Raw genomic sequence first — 22752 nt, forward strand, 5'->3', positions numbered from 1 at the left:
CGGTACACGGGAGAACAATCAACGCAGGCAGAAGTATCAAAGGAGTCAGGCTTAGAAGGGTGGTCGGAGAACGGGCGAAGGTCGGTACACACAGGTTCGATCAGGGATACCGGAGCACACGAAAGGGACATGAAGATCATATGAACTGGCGCTGGCCAGTTGTCATCGCGGTCATATAAATCAACAGCATAATCAGGCTCCATGAGGCGCAGGTGTGCTCCTTCCAATCAACGCACCTGCGCGGACACCTACACAGCTCCTGCTGAAGCGGCAGGATCATGACAGTAGGGAGGAATGCGCCCCGGCTCGACGGTGTTCAACAAGTACTGCGGCTCCTTTGAACATACCCCTAAAAGCAGCATGGCTTGACTCCCCCTCCTCCTTATATGCCACCACCGCACAGAATATTCAGCCACACCAGCTGAGGCGCTGCATTCGGTGGTCACTGCTTCTGCGAAGGCTGCGCGTCACCGCGATCGTTCATCTCCGCTGCGGAAGTGGATCGGACGGGGATGAGGTTTGGCCGTGATCGCATATCATCTGAATATGGCTCGAAACAATGGTGTAATATTGCCTCGAGCGCTCGAAACAATCGTGTAATATTGCCCAGTAACGTCACTCGGTTGTGTGGTGTTCTCCTTTTCGAAAAGAGCTTGCGTGTCAGACGGGGCGCGTTTGTCTCCCATAGTTATGGTGCACCGTGTGTTCTCATTTGCAAATGTCCGGGTGACGTCACAGACGGAGAACGCAGCCAATATGCCGACCACTTGGATATCGTAGAATGACACTTCTGCAACTTTGCGCATGGATAACGGGCTCTCCGCTCACATTTATTTTTTTGAAGACAGTGAAGTGAATAATGTTATATGTATTTTTCATTACAATATCTATTTTAAAATGTTTTAGGGATGACACCTGGGCTTTAAGCAATCACACTCATGAGTACGCTCACTCTCACTGTGGAGTATGTCATTCCTCTCATACTTGAATGAGTACATCACAGCTTGGCTGATCACAAACTAACAAATCAGTCTTCAGTTCCTCAGTACAGCAGTTCATGAACGAATCACTCTGTTCACTTAAAGAAAGACTCTCTGTTGTATTAATTGGATATAAAGTTCTCATATTTGCTTTGTTGGTATTTAATGCTTCATTGCTTATGTGATATGATGCAATCAAGTTACATTGGGTTCCGTGGAAACACCACACAGTGATGCAGAAGACAACATAAAGACTGACGATCCCAAGAGGATGGTGAAGACATCGCAAAGACTCACATTGTCATGGTCCTGCTGGTCCAGCCCTGGCTGTGCGGGTGCCCGCGCGGCCGCCCTGACTGGGAGGCGCACACCTGCGCCGCATGCTGGCTGATTGGTCCCTATGTATATAGGACCCTGGGGGCGACTGGTCCAGCGCCAGATCGTTGCAACTCATGCCCCGTTCCTGCACTCCCGTATCTCTGATCGTGAACCTGTGTGTACCAACCTCCGCCTGTTCTCCGACCGACCCCGTAAGCCTGACTCCTTTGACACTACTGCCTTCTTTGATCGATCTCCCGTGTTCTCCTCATGAACCAGAAGTTCCTCTTGTCTTCTATCCTTGATAATTTTACTTTAAATGTCCTACGCTGCTTAAACCTGACACTCTCCCCATGTGAAGTAATATTATTATTACATATATTTTGGACATTAATTGAAAATAAAAATTGAAACTAAAGAACATCATTGAAATCCAAGCAAAATCTGGATATGTGCCAGCTTTCAGAGCCAAATGCGGAAGAAACATCCTTGACTCCACCCTTGATGTCTCTGGTGCTCAGCATTACAGATCATTTGTTCTAGCTAAGTCAAGATGCCGATTTGTTCCGCACCAAAACTGAGAAAACACATCCAAATTAGTTCTTCTTTAACCTCCCGTGGGGTCAACCTGACAGGATAAAGCTGTGGCTGTCAGAGTTGAGGCTCATTCTTCAGCGGGGAAATTTGCACGCATTTAATCATTACTGGTTATTAGCCACTACGTTATGGCCTCTCGTGCTGGTATGGTAAAGCAACAACATACGCTATGAGGCACAGCTGTTCAATCCCGGACTTCTGTGTGTGGAGTTTGCATCATGTTCTCCCCATGTTGAAACTTTCCTCCAGCCCGTTGACAGCTGGGATAGGCTCCAGCATTCCTGCAACTATCGTACGGCTAAGAAAATGGATGGATGGATATATACGTGTAAGCACACAATACTTCCCGGTTACTATTTACGGCGATGCGTGCACGCAACCCCCCGCCACTGGTCGAACACGAGAAACAGAGTGCTTAGAAAGTACAACTTGGGGAAGGAAAAACAAAGTCTGGCCACGCCTGCTTGTATAATCTCTACATTGAAACCAACTCCTCACAAAAGCATCAAATCTCCGCGGTCCATATAATGGGACTGTTATTGTTCATCGTCAACACCACACTCCTCCCGACACATTGACTTCCGTCTGTGTGCATTCTGGCTCAAATGCTTGAACATTGTACATTGTTATTTTTGTTTTGTTTGCTCAATGGCGGGAGTAGTAGTGGTTTTCCAGCCGGGCTCATTGGAATGTCTGAGGGAGAGAGGAATTTCGATAATACTTTTCCAATTTAGAGATGTTTCTCGGTGAAATCTGCGGGTAACTCTGGCATTAAAAGAAACACTGAACCCTCATCTACTAACTTTTAATGTGGCTCCCATTCCTAATAGTTTCGACAAAGTCTTCCTCTAAGTCCCTCCTATTCAGGACATTAACAAGGATTGATGGCATTTTCCAAAGTTGACAAAAACACTCCACAAGCTTCCATAATGGTGGATCTCAGTAAATGATAAATAAATTCCCGGGAAATCAGTGTGAGAGTCTCCTCGTTAGTATAGTGGACATTATCTCTGTCTATCACGCGGAAGACCGGGGCTTGATTCCCTGATGGGGGGAATGTTATCCGTTGTTTTTCGTCGGGCTCTTCTTCGCGGAAAACAAGCCGAGCAGCTTTGTTTCCAAACAGGGACCTCACACGTATCAAACGAATCTCACAACATCACCTCTATAGAACTGAAATTGTTGCTCATGTGTAGTTTGTTCGTAGGACCAGCAAACTGCATCACTCGCCGAAGTTGCGTCCGGAACTCCAGTCGCCTGAAAGTGCAGAACGAAACAAATCGCGAAACATTTTAACCTTCCAGAAAACACAAAACAAACGTGAAAATAATTAAAATTACAAAAACAAGAACAACAGCTGACACGGCCCTCCAGGGCTGTGAAGCTTTTTGGGATGGGAGTGGGTGCAGGTACAAGGTGGCTCGTTGGTCTAGCGGTATGATTCTTGTTTTGGGGGGGAGAGGTCTAGTGTTCAACTCCCAGATCAGCCCTGCTAATGCTGTCTGTAGTGGCTCAGTGTGCTCTAAAATCTTACCTTGCTCTCTCTGTCAGGTATCCTGTATAGCAAGTAAAGGGGCCATTTTTGTTTTGGGTGTCATCCAAATGATCATTGAGTTATGTGGTTATTTGCTTCATTGTTGGTGATGACTTATTAAGTCATCTGCTCTTTTGTGTTGGTTGTTGTTCTTGGGGAACACTTCTCAGGAGACCAGGACTGAAAGAGGTCCCTGGGTTGAAATTCCTGACAAGCTCTCTTTGGAAATGTCAACAGCCAGGAATCTTTTGCCATCGTCAAACAGTGGCCAGCATGCCAAGTGATCATCTTTTTCATTTCTGTGGGCTTTGTTCTTGTGGTATGCTTTTCAATTTCCTGTGACCTTGAGAAGTCCAGTTTTCATGTCCCAGAAAAACCCTTTTGCCCAAATTTCCATTAGCTGATCAGGGTTTCGTCAGCTTCACCTTTTTGTTTACCACAAAAACTCAAGGCTTCTTTACAGTCTAGTTAACCAATCATTTCATATAGACACAAAATTATTGGGAAACAAGGCATGCATAACTTTGTGTATTTCGGAACCAGTGCTAATTTATAACATTTGCCCACAGGAGGCTTTTTGAATAGAGCTCGTGCACGTGACGTCACACTTTGCACAGCACCATATTGCCCGTCAAATCTGCTCTGTCGATTTTTGTCAATTGGTATGCCATTACTATTGATACCAAACATTAACATTTAATAAAAGCTTCTTGACCACTCCGATTCTCACCGGCAAACTTGTTTCTGAGCCCAATACTATTTCAAACTGAGGAGGAAAATTGATTCTCAACAGTGTGTTTTCTCATGAGTCATTTGCTCTGACTCACAAAAGTTTTCCCACACAGAACATTTCCATTGATTTTTATCACTGTGACATCACATTTGGAGTTTTTTAATCATATCATCATCAGAGTGAGGAGAAAGTGACATAATGTCATCACTATCTGATCGTGGAGTGAAGAGGCCATCTGCTTGTGATCCTCCACAGTGCCTGAATTTGAAATTTTTCACTTTGGCCTTGTCACTTGGGTCATTTCTTATTTTGTTTTTTTAATGGATAAAAGACATTTTAATTCTTTTTAATGGGGAAAATGGATTTGACATATAAGCAAATGGAGCCAGCCTCACTGTTGGATGTACATTATATTCACAATCACAAATACATTTTACCACCAAATGTCAGATTCCTTCCAATCTGTTTCAAACAATCATTTACTTAATTGATATTGACACCACTTAAGCATTAGGCAAAAAGCATGCATGCTCAAGAAAATTCATATTATCTGGACATTTTGTCATCCACAAAGTCAAAGATGAAAAAGCACTGGTATACCTGGTCTGGGAAAAGGAATGTACCATATTATGAAATGGCAGTAATTGGTCATTTTATACATCATTGCTCTCAGATAGAACTCCCTCACCTTCAAAATTAAAACTTTTCAAGAAATTAAATGAAAAAAAAAACACCTTCTTAAGCTCAGCTTTCTAAACACCACTCTGTAAAAGTTGGTAGTGTTTCATATATTGTTGCATCGCATGAGCAACAGCTCGAACCCCAAAATATTGTTGCCTCACACATTTATTGCTTTTTTGTTTCAAGCAAATTTGTGGAATGGGATGATCAGAATGTCATCATAAAAATGACACAAACACTGCAGGGTAAGGATCCCATCCTTGCAAGCCTCACACAAGAAATGTCGTCACCAGTCATCACCAGAATGAATATGTGCAGACATTTCCACTCAAGGCAACTTCATACTCTGAATGGGAGCCCGGGAAAACCCTCAACTGGTTGCCAGCCAATCGCAGGGTACATGGAGACAAACAGCCACAGTCACAATCACACCTCAGGGCAATTTAGAGTGTCCAATTAATGTTGCATGTTTTGGGAATATGGGAGGAAACGGGAGTGCCAGGAAAGAAAACCCCACACATGCACGGGAAGAACATGCAAATTACAAACAGCCGAGGCTGGGATTGAACCCTGGTCCTCAGAAACGTGAGGGCAATGGTTTATAGCGGTGCCCACCATGTCGCCCAATTCATACATATTTGTCTGAATTTCCATACTAATTACATTTTGTCACAAACATTATTGCAGTTACAGGACAGTTAATGCAGTGTTAATATTTAATTGAAGAATATACTTATGACTCTAATTGTTCATAAATTACAGTTTCAATGTTTATTTATGAAATAAAACAATATGGTAATGTGGGGAGTGACATGAATGTTGCTTTTCATCACTATCCAAAAGTGGTTGGAATGGTATTCCGGATCAAATATTGATGAATATTTTTAGGAATGCAGTAAAATTTTGAGATGATTCACTTGATGATGATATTGCAGATCAAACCTTTCAGTTTCACTGGTGCTGGCTCAGCATCCTGCAGGTTTTCAGGCTTGTTGCCATGTTGACAGATTTAGAAAGACAACCTTGGCAGCTTTCAACAGCCGTGATCATTTAGTGGTTAGTACTCTGTGATGTGGCCGCAGCAACCCCGGTTCCAATCTGGGTCATGGCAGGGATGAATCTGTGAAGCAAGTTTTTTTAGTCCTTATGGTAGATATTTGCATGAATCCCTTTAGAATTACAAAAATAAATGAACTAAAGACAATTATGGACGTAATTAATTGCCATCACAGTACGAATTCAAAATTTTAGCGTGGAATTTTTTCAACACTGAAATCCACTGTAAAAAATTCACCGTGTGTATCTGATTTATTTGTGTGATACAGGCAAATAAGTATTTGAACACCTGTCTATCAGCTAGAAATCTGACTCTCAAAGACCTGTCAGGCCGCCTTGAAAAGTCCACCTCCACTCCATGTATTATCCTGAGTCAGATGCACCTGTGTGAGGTCGTTTGCTGCATATAGACATATTTCATGATTCAATTGATCCATCTCTGCTATGTAATTACTTTAAAATGGCAGATGTGGTTGATAAAGGAGTTCTCAAGATATCAATAAAAAATATATATATTTGTGATCTAACCTTCAAAGAAGACATTTCAGGTGAACATACCTAAAACATCATTCTGAACTAGCTTTGATACCAAAAAACACAACTGAGTTAGCTGGGAGTTGAACCTAGAATCTTCTGATCTGTAGTCAGACGTGTTATCCATTACGCCACTAGCCCTTGAAAAAACTGCACCTTCTGCAAACCTATCTATACAATTTTCACTGTCCCACACCCACCAAATAACATCATCGAAAAAGGCGACTGAGGGTCTTGATACCTGCTGTGACCTGGAATTGAACAAGGATTGCGTGGCAACAAAGCAGAGAACTAACCACGACGCAATCACAGCTTTGTGGAAACTGCCACCAAAGTTGGCTGGTAAAAGCTGTTGGCTGCAGTGAGAATGCTTCACGATCCAGGACTGTCCCAATCTCGGGAATGCCAAGTCAGATTGTCTAGTTGTGAGGATGTGGTGCTTTCATTGGCACAGGCCAAGTTCGTCGTAACAGGCAAATTGTCAAACTTGTTTAGTCAAGTGATGATCAAGATTGACAATTTTGTAGATTAACCTGTCTTATTGGCAACAACATCGACTTCAGCATTATATATGGATACTCTATGCCAAGTGTCTCTAATTTTTCCATGTACCTACATTTATTATCACCTTCTAAATGTTTAACAGTATTGGACAAACTCTGGGTGTCGTGCTTTAAGACGTAGTTTTGTTTTTTCTCAACAGACTTCACATTGAACAATTGTTTGTGTGACTGGTGGTGTAAACAAAAGTCACGTGTTTTTATGACGTTGTGAAAGTGGACAAGAGATATAACATGAGTCAGTGGGTTCAGGTCCCAGCGCAGTTGTTTCTATAGTGTAGTGGATATCATGTTTGCCTCAGTCGTAAAAGATCCCTGGTTTGAGACCAGGTGGAAACAGGCGATGTTTGTTGCTTGCTCGTAAGAGAGCTGTTGTTGGTAGGAAGAAAAGAAGGAGGGAACACACGAAAAAACAAGGAAGGAAGGGAACAGGAAATGACAGGAAGGAACAAAGGAAAGACATAAGGAATGAATTGAGGAAGAAAAACAAGGTTGGAAGGAGGGGGGGGGACACTGGAACAAGGAAGGAAAGGAAGAAAGCAAATACTGATCCATCCTCAGCACCCTTCCACCAATATACTCACTCTTTCGCCTCTGAACATGTCCAAACCATTGAAGTCTGCTCTCTCTCACCTTGTCTCCAAAACATCCAACTTTGGCTGTCCCTCTAATGAGCTCGTTTCTAAACCTATCCAACCTGTTCACACCAAGCGAGAACCTCAACATCTTCATTTGTGCTACCTCCAGTTCTGCTTCCTGTTGTTTCTACAGGGCCACCGTCTCTAATCCGTATGTCATGGCCGGCCTCACCACTGTTATATAAATTTTGCCCTTCATCCTGGCGGATACTTCTCTGTCACGTAGAACACCAGACACGTTCCGCCAACTGTTCCGCCCTGCTTGGACCCGCTTCTTTACTTCCTTCCCACACTCTCCATTGCTCTGTATTGTTGACCCCAAGTATTTGAAGACGTCCACCTTCAGTATCTCTTCTCCCCGGAGGTTCACTCTTCCTCCTCCGCCCCTCTCATTCACGCACATATATTCAGTTTTACTTCGGCTAATCTTCATTCCTCTCCTTTCCAGTGCGTACTCTTCCCATCAACTCCATGATAAAATAATTTAAACACTGCACCTAAACTTCGAGCCTTACGCCCATTCCACTTGCTCTCTTGGATGCACAATATATCACCCTTTCTCGTAATCATCATGTCAACTAACTCCTGGGCTTTTCCTGTCATAGACCCAACATTCAAAGTCCCTACATACAGCTGTAGGTTTTGTCCATTCCCCTTCTTCTTCTTCTGACTAAGCCACTTTCCTCCTCTTTTTTGTCTTCAAACTATTATTATTATTATTACTAATTATCTAAATTTCTACCTATGCCTTGTAGATTAACATTTCCCGGTGCGGGTGTAGGAAGCCCGAGCCACGACCTAACTGTTGTAGAATTCGCATGATGAATGCTCGTATATGTTTGGCAAAGTTTTACGGCGAATGCCTTTCCTGACGCAACCCTCTGCATTTATCTGGGCTTGGGACCGGTCGACAGGTCGCACAATAATGTGCTGCCCAATGGGCTGCAGGTATTCAAAAGGAAGAAATCAAATAAACAAAGTCAGCCTACCTACGTCTATGTTAAAGTTAAGGTCAAATGAAATTAATCACAATAAACACAGACGCCACAGAAGGTACACAAATCACATACTACCTGTGTTAAAAATATAAAGGATATGGCGATTTAAAGGATACGTGGATGGAGGGTATTCAAACCACAATGGCCGTCTCTAGTAGTTCAACGTTGAGTCAACGATTGATGTTTGGTCCACGTTGTATACTCGACGTAAGCAAAACGTTAGCGTGGGAGGCTGACTTGGGCCGAGCAGCTTCGATGCGAACGATACAGCACAAATTTGGGTACTAAGATAAGACTTGTTAAATTTCTCAAGCCCTCGTCGTATAAGTTATGAAGTTACTCACGTTCGACGTTTCTTCAACATCCACGAATTGATCACAAACGCGTCTTGTTGTTAACAAGCTAAGCTAAGGAATACAAGGCTGATAAGCAAGTTTATGTTTGGCTTCCACTCGCCCAACTTCTTTCAACCGTTCAACCCGACAATAAGGTTTAAATGGTGTTTTAGTCCTTTAAAGTGGTGATGGGAGAATTGTGTCGATGTTTGAAACCATTCCCGGCTAATTTGGTGACTCAAATCAACGGTCGGATGCGAACTGCATTAAAAACAAAAACACAAAATATGAGTGGCAAAAAGCTGCCTGAACATTCAGTTAGCTTTTCCTTTCCTTTCTCTCGGTTTCCTGGTCCTCTTGCACTTGAGAGAGTCTGGCTGCAGACCTCACCTCTCAGACACCCGCTGCCCGCCCCCATCACATTTCACGTCTCAAGTCCCATCCTGCAGAACCCCAACTGCCATCATCAGGCAGGGAACAAAGTAGGATAATTTGAAAATTGTGTCAATTTCTCGTTCAGCGTTTAAGGAATTTAGTTGAATATTTTTGAGATCATCTTTAATTTCCAGTTTCGGCATTAAAGCCATTCATGTACAGCACTGCACACTTCATTTACACTCTCCTTTGATTCCCGGTTGAAGTGTTTTGATCTTTTATGAATAAATCAGCGACTACTTAAAAAGGGAAGAAGGGTAGATGATGATGATGATGATGATGACTCTTCATGTCAACCTTCCATTGTTTTCATGGCATGGAAGGAAACCAGAGTGGCCGGAGAAAACCCACACAGAGATCACGCCAACTCTTTTTCATCTGTGGTTCTGAACCGCTGGGCCCCCGGGGAGAATATCGGCTTCCGTTGCCCAAGAAAGGGATACACTTTACTGGCATGTTAAATGCGCAATGCATTGTGGGTTTATTCTTGATAGTCGGTCGAGTCATTTTATATGCTCTCACTCTGAATGGGGTGAAAAAGTGTTCATGTGTGAAAATAAAAGTAATTCCGGTGTTGCACTCCCAATTATGCGTATAAATGATCCATCCATTTTCTAAGCCACTTATCCTCACAACGGTCACAGGAGTGCTGGAGCCTATCCCAGCTAACATCACACAAAAGACAGTACACACAATGAGCTGGTTGCCAGTCAGTCACAGGGGACATAATAGACACCATCAATGAGCAGGAATCAAACCTACGCTCCCCACACCCAAGTCAGGTGTGTGTACCACGACACCATCAGTGACTTTCAGTCTCATCTGGTTTTTATTTAATTGTGCAAACGCACCTTCCCCCTGCTGCATGTTAGCCCTCTGGTAGTTGTAGTCAATGTGAATGTTTCATTTTCCTGAGGGAATCCATTTCATACTCGTGTGAATCCAAATGTCTGACTTTTCTGCTTTGTGGTACTTTACATACCATCCTGTAACAGAAATCTATATTTTTAAATTTCAAGTCATCACATTCTATTTTACATTCATTGTGTTTAAGATACCGAGGTCTTTGAACCTGGGACCTCTCGCACCCTAAGCAAGAAGCAAGCCCCTGCCTTGACTAACAAGCCACAAGATGTACCCGTTGACATTTTTTTTTTTAATCACGCCACTCGACCAGGATTGGACAACCCGTGGCTCTCGTGTCACATGCAGCTTTTTAGCACCGCCCTAGTGAAAATGAATACCAAACAATTAATGTATTATTTATTGTAAATTGAGCAACATTTCTTTCTTTTGTAGTTTCCTTAATGTTTTATTAGGATTACATTAGATTATCTTTTATATACAATGTTTCATAGAGGTGTACTCTGGGAGAGGGGGTTCTCAATTTATTTATTTTATTTTTGGGGCGCTTGTAACAGGAAACAATTGAAAATCATTGCACAAGACCAACTAGCCAAAGGAGTGATGTTTTTGCCACATGGTTTACCACGTGACAACCTTTCAGAGAGACTCATCCGGGAGTTGAAGCCGAGACCTCTTGCTCCCCAAGCAAGAATCTGGACCAACGTGCCACAAACCTTCATTGTTGTCACCATTTTTAGAATCATGACACAAGACCAGGAATAAGTTGGCAGCTCTCGAGCCTTTTTAGCACCACTCTCATTGCTTTATGGAGCTTTTTTAAAAAAAATATGAAATTGGAAAAAGATGGGCAGTACGGTTACCGCAACTGTAAATCATTGGCCTCATGTTTCTTAGGTCCAAGGTTCAATCCCAACCTTGCCTGTGTAGAGTTTTCATGTTCTCCCGTCCCTGTGTAGTGGTTCTGCGTTGTGTATTGTTTTGGATGATGAAAGAGAAGACACGCACGTTGGCTGGTCTCAACCTGGTTTAATCTTCTCTCTGTGTTATAAAAGAGACAGATTCACAGATGTTCATAGATTTCACGTCACAATTACTCTCTAACTCTTACCCTCAGGAGTCTCACAAACAGGAAATATATCACAAAAACAAATAACATCAGATTTACATTGCAACAGATGAAAAGAATATTGAAAAAAACTTGAATAAAGTAAGATAGCTGGATTATAGATGAGACACATTCACGGATGTTCATAATTTCTCTTCACAATTACTCTCAAAACTCTGCAACAACAAGAACATTGTCACCATGCAGCTTCTGGTAACTCTCATTCACACCGCACAAAGCACATGGTCGCCCAATGACACACACGGACCTCGACGTCTCCACTTCTCCAGCAAGCGAGTTTATGCTTGAAATTAATGAAACACATGCAACACCGTGCCTCTGTGACTACACCCGCTTTGCAAATGTTTTAAAATAACTGATATTCACATTCTACAACAAAACATTGAAAACAAGTGGAGGAGAACAAAATATGTACATTCCACCAGGAATCTCACAAGAGAAAGTATTTCTTCCCGGCACACATTAAGTGTGGCTTCAAAATAAAGCACGCAGCCTACTTCCTGTGTTTCTCAGATCTTCCACCAACAATTAAACGGTATTTTCCCCCCCGACAATGAACATTTTTAAACACACAATAACGTTGAAAAGAACAAAAAAGTATAAATGACAGAGAAAGTGCTGGCTTTCAAAATAAAAGTCTGCATCCTGTTCCTACTATAGGACAACAGCATCACACCATTACATAAACTCAATAGGAGGGTATATAATTGGCAACCAAGACAAGTCTCTGACTTGCCTGACCAGTGATTCAGTGTCAAAAAAGCTTGCACTGTATTTGTCATTCAAGTCAGGAGTGGGCAATTTTCTCCCATCTTTGAGGGGAGGCTTTTTTTGCCAATGAGATGATCAAAACCCTGAATTCATGCAGTCTCTGAACAAAACAGCAGGAAGGGGGCATCCAGAGTTGAACAGGAGACCTCTTGATCTGCAGTTAAATGCTGTACCACTGAGCTATACCCCCATGTCTTCTTGCTACCTCTTAGTTTTGTAGACAATATTCATCATTCGTTCCAGTTGTGAAATGTGAATGATTGAGAACTGTTAGGATCAAAGGATTTGTGCCTCCCCTCTGCACGAGTTTTAGTTTAATCCCTGATTGTGAGTAATGTTTTACTTCTGACACTCACGTCTCCTGTAGATCTGTTTTAGGACCCTTCCACTGTTCTTGGTCCCTGGACAAAGCTATTGAAAAGTCACCTCTGTGGTGCATGTCGGACCCTCAAGTTTCTTAGTTCACATTGGGGTCGTTTCCATTGCAGACGAACATTAGTGAAAGTCAAAATTATGTCAGTTGTGACCATAGTAAACACACTCAAAGTGGTGAAGACTGACCAATGGAAAGCTATATTCTCACCTGTTTTTAGGCGGTGCTTCACAAATACAAACATCAATGGTGAAATTTTGAATGATGACAAACTTGGAAGAAGTGGACATTTGGATTTTCACCCAATAACTTCAAGTTTACACCTCAGTGACAAATGAAACATTCCTGACAAAAGCAAAAGGCAGTGAAACGCTCAAGCAGTCAGCTCCAAACCCATGATATATCTTTTTCCAATGGAATGGCATGTGAATTTAAAGGAGAACCTTTGATATCCATCAGAATGCCAAAGAAACGACCCTGATGTGATTGGAACACATGACCTTCTGATATGGAGTCATATGCACTACTGTTGTTCCACAGAGCCAATGACACTAAGTTTCTGTTGAGGTGTCAGCTCAAAACTAGGGTATATAGTTGGCAACCAATACAAGCCACTGACATGCCCAACTGGTGAATTCGTGTAAAAAAAAGGTTGCACAGTATTTGTCTGTCAAGTCAGGAGTGGGCAATTTTCTCACATTTTTGAGGGGAAGTTTTTCGTTTGGCCATGAGATGATCAAAACCCTGAATTCATGCAGTCTCTAAAAACAACTTTGGACGTTCTACAGCTCTGTGCTTTATGGAGACTTGGCTTTGTGGACGAGTGTCCGACGCCTACATCACGGCTCCCTGTCTGCAACCTTCATCGTGCGGACCGTGTCGCTGAGCTAAAACGAAAGACGGTGGAATATGCTTTTATATCAACACAGCTCAGCAAACACTGCAGCCTGCTTTTGAGTTGCTGGTTTTGAGCTATCAGCCATTTTATTCGCCACGTGAATTCACATCTTTCATCTTCGTCGGTGTTTATATTCCGTCTCAAGTTAGCATGAAGGCAGCACTGCTGAAACTCGCCGAGCAGATAAACGAGATTGGGAAAAAACATGCAGATTCGCTGCTCATTATCCGACGAGATTTTAACACAGCTAAACTTAACCACAAACTCCCTAAATATAAGCAGTACGTTAAATGTCCAAGAAGGGCAAATAACACCCGAGATCATTCTCACACATCCATCAAAATGCATATCGTGCAATTCCTCGTCCACCCATTGGCTCCATTGATCATTGCTTGCTGTACTTAATACTGTGTGTGATATTGCTGCAAATAAGTATTTGAACACCTGTCTATCAGTTAGAATTCGGACCCTGTTAGTCTGCCTTTAAAAGTCCACCTCCACTCCATGTATTATCCTGAATCAGATGCACCTGGGTGAGGTCGTTAGCTGCATCAAGACACCTGTCCACCCTATACAATCAGTAAGACTCAAACTTGTAACATGGCCAAGACCAAAGAGCTGTCCAAAGACACCAGAGACAAAATTGTACAACTCCCCACGGCTGGAAAGGGATGCGGAGAAATTGCCAACCAGCCTGGTGAAAAAAGGTCCACATATATGTATATTAAAGCCCTTGATCACACACAGTTCTGAAACAAGTACCTGGCCCACATCAGCAGTATGAAACTATGGAACCTTTGACTCTCCTCAAGATTTAAGTAACAAGTAAGCAGAAAACCAAATAAAACAGGTCCTTGACAAGCAAGCGAGAAAGTATTGCTTGCTTCCACCCAGTCTCAAACCGGGAACTTTTAGCATGTGAGGCAAACGTGATAACCACTATACTATGTAAACTGCCATGATGTCTAAGTGGGGAAAAAAATACATGAAACCCTATTGCAGAAAATGCAGGAGAACTTGGAATTAGTGTTGAGACAAAAAAACAACAAAGTATTAGCGGTAAAAAGCTGCCTGGATGCTCAGTTTGCTTTTCGTTTCCTTCCATCGGTTTCCTGGTCCTCTTGCACTCAAGAGAGTCTGGCTGCAGACATCACCTCTCAGCCCCCCCACCCCCACCTCACATCTCAAGTCCCATCCTGCAGATCCCCAACTGCCATAATCAAGCAGGCAACGAAGTTGAATAATTTGAAAATTGTGTCCATTTCAGTTTCAGCATTTAAGGAACTTAGTATAAGTATAGCATGTAAATATGGTCTTTTGTACCCTCTACATGTGCATTCGGCACAGCGTGTTTTCATTGCCGGGTGGTCCAGTGTGTTGTTTGCACGAGATGTCACATGATGTTGCGACAAATATGGCTGCCACCATGATGCTTATTGTATCAAATCAGATTGACGCAACTTTGCACTTTTGTAAACCGCTCCCAGCTAACTTCTTCCGACTGGTATTATCATCAAAGTGATTCATATTATTTGAAGTTTTGATTAAAATACCTATTTTAAAATGTGATTTTTGGAATCAGTGCTACTTTAATGAACGCAATATGGCTTTTTTGTAGATTGAGTAAAATACTATGAATAACAAAAAAATGTTTGACCAAATACGGTTAATATGAAATCATAAATTATTGTTTGAATATATTCCGTGTGCAGCTTTGTGGAAACTCTTTCCAAAATTGTAATCAGTCACAGCTAAAACACAAAAATGAATACGGCAGAAAACACACTTGATTTCAGGTCTGATACACATATATTTATGAAACACTTGGAAATATACTTTTCAGAGTGCAAATTACTGGCTAAATTCTATATCAAAAGTGAATTTTCTTTTATGATTCATAATAGTACAGTGATATTTTTGTTCCTCGAGGTGGTGCATTTGTCAGGGGCGTGGCCAGGCCACCGCCCTGCGCACAGTTGCCTCGGCAACAGCTCCTCACCTGTGCCTTATTGACACTAATTAGGCCAGGCATCTCGGGTTTGTGTTTGTCGTTTTCTTTGCTAGTTTGTTACGGACGACACTGCAGAATTGTGTGTGAGTATGCAAGCGTCTTGTCAGAGTATTTTCCTAGTTAGTGTTTTTGTCCCAACTAGTCAAGTCTTGTTTATGATTCAAGTTGTGCCTTGTAGTTATTATTGGGGTTTTTTTGTACTTTGCCTCTTGTTTTTGTGGAGTGCCTTTGGCGGCTCGAACAGCAGAAGGCAGGCAGTGGGGGGATGACAATGCGAACGCCAACAAGTGATTGTACAATGAGTCTAATCTACTGTGGGCTTGTAATTTGAAGACAGGGAGTACCAAGAACTGCAGTTATCTCAGGAAAAGGAGGGACAAAGAGGAATATGGTTTCACGGTGGGTGACAGAGGAGATGACCCAGTCCTCCAGAGCATGATGCTGTTTGGAGATGGGAGTTGTTGGAGGGGAATTTGGAAATTATGTATTAACCCGTGCCGGCACAAAGTAACCCATATGTCTCGTTGGTGTAGTCTATTCTGATTAATAAGTTATGGCTTCAATATTAGGCACACTGTGACGTAGCTGTAAAGCTTTTACCACACAGTTCTGAGGACCAGGGTTCAATCCCAGTATCACCTGTGTGGCGTTTGCATGTTCTCCCCGTACATGCGTGGGTTTTCTTTCGGCACTCCGTTTTCTTCCCACATCCCGCAAACATGCATTCATTGGAGACTCTAAATTCCCGTAGGTGTTATAGTGAGTGCCCAGCGATTGGCTGGAAACCAGTTCAGGGTGTGCTCCGCCTCCTGCCCGTTGACAGCTGGGATTGGCTCCAGCGACCCTAGTGAGGATCAAATCCTAAGAAAATCAATGGCTATTTTATGAAATAAAGTAATAATAATATGGGGAGGGACATGAATGTCACCTTTCATCACCAAGCAAGATTTGAGCATAAAAGCAGTTGGAATGGTAATCTGGATCAAATCAAATATTTAATATATATTTATTCAAGTCAAATGTTGAGATGATTCACTTGACAGTTTTAATATCTATCAAGCCTTTCACATTGTTTCACTGGTGCTGGCTCAGCATCCTGAAGGTTTTCAGCCATGTCGACAGATTCAGAGACAACCTTTCCGGGCTTCATCAGCTGTCATCAAATAGTGGCGAGTACTCTGCATTGTGGCCGCAGCAACCCCGGTTCAATTCTGGGTCAAATCCCTGAAGGTAATTTTCTTTGTCCTTTTTGAAATTTGCATGCAACAGTGACAGTCCTCAAAATGGGCTTGGGTATGACTTGAAGCCATTGTGAGGCTAATAGTGCAATGGATAACATGTCCAGCTACTAGTGATGGCCAAATAAAATTTTGCAGCCAATTATTTTCCACATGGTTCAAATCTTCTTGCCGATTTGCTCTATGGCGCCATCAATTGATCGAGAAACCCAAGAGGTCAACAGTGTTGAGAATTCTATGGCTATTTCTTCAAGAAAAATGGTTTGAATGTGCTTGCATTACTATTTGAACAAAATGCATCATGTCCTCTAAGGATTATTTGTTGTTGTTCAATTCATTTATGAATTGGTCACCAACAAATCGCAGGGCACTTAGAGAGCTGAAAACCCGCAAAGGCCACACAAGCGAGGCTGGAATGTGAAACCCTGTCCTCATAACTGTGAGGCGGATCACCAGTCGGCCACCGTACTGCACTTCATAACTCAATTTATTTTGGAGGAGTACTTTTTAAAATTTGTAGTCTACAAAAACCCAATTTTCATTTCAAATGAAATATTGATACAAAAGCTTTATACTGCACAGTACGTATCTATTTATAAATAACTACAAAAGCATGATTTTATGAATTAAAACATGACTTAATGAAGGCAATAATCAATTGGAGACACTTTTGTCATGAAACAATATATATTTCTCAGTAATACGTTGAAATAAAAACATTAGACTCATCCCAATATTTATAAATCAGATTTCACTTAGAAAACTGCAAGGAACATCCTTCATCGTTTTTGTTTTTTTTAATAAACAGAATTTTGAAAATCCTTATTTTTCTACTACTGTAATATTTTGCTTATACTGTATTCGCAAAAATGTTTTTTCATGGGGGAAAAAAAAACATGCCCAAAATGGTGTTCATTGGGACTCGGCTGTTGACAGCTTTGCTGCCACCAAATGGCGATAATTCAAACTGCACTTTTAACATTTGCACCTGAGTTAAGCACGTTAATGCGCGACAAAAAATAGTTCCCAATAATTCGATGATAATAACGTTGTAGGATTTCAAATAAACAGCTGAGTGTGTTAATTTCAGGATGAGAGCATTTATATTTGCAAAAAAAAAAATGTTTGTAATTTGTTGAATTGCTGTCTATTGTGTATTATACTGTAATTCAATTGCGGTGTACCGTTTTGTAGTTTGAACGTGGAATGATTTTGTTGGTGAAAAGGCCACTTGGGAAACGCGTCAGTGAAAGGAAGGACAACCTTGTGAGCAGATATCTTATCTTGTTCATCACCCAAAAACTTCGTTCTTTTGGGGTAAGTAGGCGTATTAAAATGCCTGTATTGGAACGTAACTTCGAGTATAAGCGCACAGTATTTGTTATCCGCTGCTATAGTTCGAAATAAGATGTCTGCTTCTAAAGATAATTGGAGTCATTGTCAGTGAATGCAAATGGAGGAAAGTGCGGCCTGGTCTTGTAAATTCAGGCTAGCAACCTAGCATAGGGAACAGGTGACATGCTTGAACGTAAAACAGGATTCGTACGGGTCGGGAAATTTCTGGAATATCATGGAAAGAAACGATGCCTTTTCCAGGTCTTGGAAAGTCTGGTAAATAAAAAAATATTTGGCTTGGGTCAGGGAATGTCATGGAATTTTCAGTCACTGTCACTTGACTGCCGAGATCACACTCTCAAATCTGCACAGTCGAGCATGAAAAATCAATTTTTACGAGTAGAAAATACGACATTCTCAGCGCACATGAAAACCAATCCAGCAGTGAACCACAGTGGGTTTTTTTTTTTCAACATGAAGCACACAGTCTCCTGAGAGTTTAACTGACTCCAGCCACCTTCGGCTCTTAAAGGGGTACACTCATAATTGACCCCTCCGTACAGGGCACTTAACCACGCCTCCCGAAGTTACGTCACACCACGCTTGCTAACCTCAGACAAACAATTAGCAAAAATGGCGTCGCAGGAAGAAAAGACGAGAGCAAAATTGTCCGATTTACCAGCGGATTTTTCACTCGCATTCTTACCGAATAGTGAAATATCGTTGAAAAGCAGACAGCAGGGCTTCAAGTATTTCAGTGAGGGGTATTTCAATGGTATTTCCATGCATATCGATGGCGAAACCATCGATATTAGCGCGAGATCTTTCCAGAGTCAGAGGAAGACCGAGAAGCCACATAATATATTATAACCCAAAGACGATTTCGTCATTGACAGTTTCCTATTTTCATGTTACCTATCACACTTGTGTGCAGAATCTGTATGTGTATCTGTATAGCCATTTGTGAACCGCCATATAAAGGAAAAGAAGAAGGCGAGGCTTGATGTATGAGTTGTGTCTCTCGTTTTCTTTGTGTAACGTCACGCGCTCCCCTCAATAATTATTCTTGAATTAGTGCCGAACCTACGTAAGACCCGACCGAGTACGACAATTACTACTTTAGTGTCCTCAAACATCCTTCCTTCAGTCTTGGTGTCTCGGTGCACGTCGAAGGCTTTTAGGACTGCTAGTCCGGTTTAGCTTAGCTCGCTAGCCGCGAACAAAGGGACACGTTTGTGCAGTCAGATCATCGCAAAATATCGCTCAACACAGATCAAGTGTGTCAATCATTCACACGTAGCTATGTTTTGCAAGCGAAGAACTGCTAATTCATTTATATGAGACATGTCTTGAAAATCAAATATAGGGCTTACCTTTGTGCAAACATATCTGTTCCGGTTGATTTTAGATGGATTCAGTTGATCATGCCGTCTTCCACAAAGTTTGATCCATCGAAGACATTTTTCGTACTCCGTCTTCGGTTTTGGAATTCAACCAACTAGCCTTTCAGGATACCTGTCGTCAGTATTACAAAGTCCGTGACTACACTTCTTAACCATATCTACTGGTAAGGAAGTCAAATATGTGATAAAACGCGAACAAAAGTTATATTGGACCATGCGACTTTGTCTGAGGTAACGGCGGACGCCAACAAGGGGCGTGGTTTATGCAGATCTCTGGCCTCTGATTGGTCAGCGACGCGGATCACGCGATTTCTACGGAGGGGTCAATTACAAACATCGCGAACCCACACAGTCTGGGAAGCGAAGCGCAAAGAGTTAGACATGCTGCGTGTGTGTTTACTCTTAAGAATGATAAAAGTTAAAAAAAAATGTTGCTTTAATGAATGCCGGGTTATGTAAATCTTCTTTTCCTTTCAGCTTGTCCCGTGAGGGGTTGCCACAGCGTGTCATCTTTTTCCATCATTGCCTATCTCCTGCATCTTCCTCTCTAACCCCAACTGCCCTCATGTCTTCCTTCACCACATCCATAAACCTTCTCTTTGGTCTTCCTCTCACTCTTTTGCCTGGCAGCTCCATCCTCAGCACCCTTCCACCAATATACTCACTCTCTCGCCTCTGAACATGTCCAAACCATTGAAGTCTGCTCTCTCCAACCGAGTCTCCAAAACATCCAACTTTGGCTGTCCCTCTAATGAGCTCATTTCTAATTTTATCCAACCTGCTCACTCCGAGCGAGAACCTCAACATCTTCATTTCTGCTACCTCCAGTTCTGCTTCCTGTTGTTTCTTCAGTGCCACCGTCTCTAATCCGTACATCATGTTTTGTTAACTTTGCCCTTCGCCCGAGCAGAGACTCTTCTGTCACATAACACACCAGACACCTTCCGTCAGCTGTTCCAACCTGCTTGGACCTGTTTCTTCACTTCCTTACCACACTCACCATTGCTCTGGATTGTTGTCCTGAAATATTTGAAGTCCTCCACACTCGCTATCTCTTCTCCCTGTAGCTTCACTCTTTCCCCTCCACTTTTCTCGTTCACGCACATGTATTCTGTTTTACTTCGGCTAATCTTCATTCCTCTCCTTTCCAGTGCACATCTCCATCTTTCTAATTGTTCCTCTGCATGCTCCCTGCTTTCACTGCATATCACAATATCTGCGAACATCATGGTCCAAGGGGATTCCAGTCTAACCTCATCTGGCAGCCTATCCATTACCACTGCAAACAGGAAGGGGCTCAGAGCTGATCCCTGGTGCAGTCCAACCTCCGCCTTAAATTCTTCTGTCACACCTAAAGCACACCTCACCATTGTTCTGCTGCCATCATCCATGTCCTTTACTATTTTAACATACTTCTCTGCCACACCAAACTTCCGCATGCAGTACCAAACTCCCTCTCTTGGTACTCTGTCATAGGCTTTCTCTAGATCCACAAAGACACAATGTAGCTCCTTCTGACCTTCTCTGTACCTTTCCACAAACATCCTCAACGCAAATAATGCATCTGTGGTACTCTTTCTAGGCATGAAACCATACTGTTGCTCGCCTCGTCGAGCCTCCACTACTCTTTCCCATAACTTCATTGTATGACTCATCGACTTTATTCCCCTATAATTCTCACAGCTCTGAACACCTTTGTTCTTAAAAATGGGAACTAGAACACGTTTCCTCCATTTTTCAGGCATCTTTTCGCCTGCTAGTATTCTGTTGAATAAGTTGGTCAAAAACTCCACAGCCACCTCTCCAAATTGCTTCCATACCTCTACCGGTATGTCATCAGCACCAACTGCCTTTCCACTTTTCATCCTTTGTAGTGCCTTTCTGACTTCCCCCTTCGTAATCATTTCCACTTCCTGGTCCTTCACTCTTGCCTCTTCAACTCTTCCTTCTCTCTCATTTTCTTCATTCATCAACTTCTCAAAGTATTCTTTCCATCTATTTAGTACACTACCGGCACCAGTCAACACATTTCCATCTCTATCCTTAATCACCCTGACCTGCTGCACATCCTTCCCATCTCTATCCCTCTGTCTGGCCAACCTGTAGAGATCCTTTTCTCCTTCTTTCGTGTCCAACCTGGTGTACATGTCTTCATATAGCCTTTGCCACCTCTACCTTTGCCCTACGTCGCATCTCGATGTACTCCTTTACCCTCTCCTAGTCCTCTCAGTATCCCACTTCTTCTTCGCTAATCTCTTTCATTGTATGACTCCCTGTATTTTGGGGTTCCACCACCAAGTCTCCTTCTCCCCTTTCCTGCCAAAAGACTCACCAAATACTCTCCTGCCTATCTCTCTGATTACCTTGGCTGTCGTCGTCCAGTCTTCCGGGAGCTCCTGCTGTCCATCGAGAGCCTGTCTCACCTCTTTCCGAAAGGCCGCACAACACTCTTCCTTTCTCAGCTTCCACCACATGGTTCTCTGCTCTACCTTTGTCTTCTTAATCTTCTTAATCTTCCTACCCACTACCAGAGTCATCCTACACACTACCATCCTATGCTGTCGAGCTACACTCTCCCCTACCACTACTTTACAGTCAGTAACCTCCTTCAGATTACATCGTCTGCGCAAAATATAATCCACCTACAAAATATAATCCACCTGCGTGCTTCTACCTCCGCTCTTGTAGGTCACAATATGTTCCTCCCTCTTCTGGAAATAAGTGTTCACTACAGCCATCTCCATCCTTTTTGCAAAGTCCACCACCATCTGTCCCTCAAAGTTCCTTTCCTGGATGCCGTACTTAGCCATCACTTCTTCATCGGCCCTGTTTCCTTTACCAATATGTCCATTACAATCTGCACCAATCACAACTCTCTCGCTGTCTGGGATGCTCAGAACTACTTCATCTAGTCCCTTCCAGAATTTCTCTTTCAACTCTAGGTCAAATCCTACCTGTGGGGCATAGCCGCTAACCACATTATACGTAACACCCTCAATTTCAAATTTTAGTCTCATCACTCGATCTGATACTCTTTTCACCTCCAAGACATTCTTAGCCAGGTCTTCCTTTAAAATAACCCCTAATCCATTTCTCTTCCCATCTACTCCGTGGTAGAATAATTTAAACCCTGCTCCTAAACTTCTAGCCTTACTACCTTTCCACCTCCTCTCTTGGATACACAGTACATTAACCTTTCTCCTAATCATCATGTCAACCAACTCCTGGGCTTTTCCTGTCATAGTGCCAACATTCAAAGTCCCTACACTCAGTCGTGGGATCTGTGCATTTCTCTTTTTCTTTTGACAACTGATCAGGTTTCCTCCTCTTC

General features: G+C 42.4%; 1 long non-coding RNA gene across 1 annotated transcript in view; it reads left to right on the top strand.

Annotated features, from left to right (window-relative positions):
* The window catches only part of LOC133493841 (uncharacterized), a 150738-nt gene that overhangs the window by 127020 nt on the left and 966 nt on the right, over positions 1–22752 (top strand). Inside the window, exon 2 of the long non-coding RNA XR_009793188.1 lies at positions 17878–18000. This is a non-coding gene — a long non-coding RNA (uncharacterized LOC133493841). The remainder of the gene's footprint in view (positions 1–17877; positions 18001–22752) is intronic.

Source organism: Syngnathoides biaculeatus, chromosome 20 (genome assembly GCF_019802595.1).
Source record: "Syngnathoides biaculeatus isolate LvHL_M chromosome 20, ASM1980259v1, whole genome shotgun sequence".
Taxonomy (NCBI): domain Eukaryota; kingdom Metazoa; phylum Chordata; class Actinopteri; order Syngnathiformes; family Syngnathidae; genus Syngnathoides; species Syngnathoides biaculeatus.